This window comes from Mandrillus leucophaeus, unplaced genomic scaffold, assembly GCF_000951045.1.
Source record: "Mandrillus leucophaeus isolate KB7577 unplaced genomic scaffold, Mleu.le_1.0 Scaffold372, whole genome shotgun sequence".
NCBI classification, from domain to species: domain Eukaryota; kingdom Metazoa; phylum Chordata; class Mammalia; order Primates; family Cercopithecidae; genus Mandrillus; species Mandrillus leucophaeus.
Window position 1 is genome coordinate 151,803 of NW_012103943.1, and position 767 is coordinate 152,569.

The following is a 767-nucleotide window of genomic DNA, read 5'->3' on the forward strand; positions in this document are numbered from 1 at the left end:
ACACTTCATGTTTTACAAAACATCTCACATGGCCTGACATTTTAAAAAACAAAGATTCCAGATAAAATCTGCATTTCTGGTTCTTGGTAAATAGGCAGACCTAGTTACACTGGACTCCTGTCCTTGCAGCGTTGCAAATCAGTTGGAAAATACTCACTGAGCACTCACTATGCAAAACACAAGCCCTGGGCTTAGCTCTGTATGGAGTCCTGGTGTATCCCTTAGAGCCGGCCTCTGTGGGAGGTTTGTGATGTCCTCGTTTTGCTCGTGGCAGGGGAGGCACAGCAGAGTCCAGGGACTCCCCCGGGGTGGCAGAGCTGCGGACCTCCTCTCCAGGCTGCCCTGTGCTGGCAGATTTTTATCAACGTGGTTGCTGTCTGTTCTGGCCCCAGGAATCACCCGGGAAAAGTTGACTCGCATTCCATGTGGCTTCCTTTCCGGGGTCTACTGGAAACTATCACGATTTCTTGAAATTTCCTTATCCCCAGAAAGTCTAAATTCTGAAAGATTTTTCAAAGCTAGAATGAAGAATTTGTAGAATTCAGTAGGTTAGGGAAAGCTTACTTTGACTTTAGACACAGAGTTGTTCATGTCTACAATTTTAAGCAAAACAAAACAAAACATCCACTTGGAACCTTAACCTACTGCTGTCAGCATTCTGTCCCATTCCCTCCCTCCCTCCTGCCCTCCTGCCCCACAAGGCAGTTCTTCATGTCACAGTAGTTTATTGACCTATTTTGCTTTGAATGATGTTTTCAACCAAAATC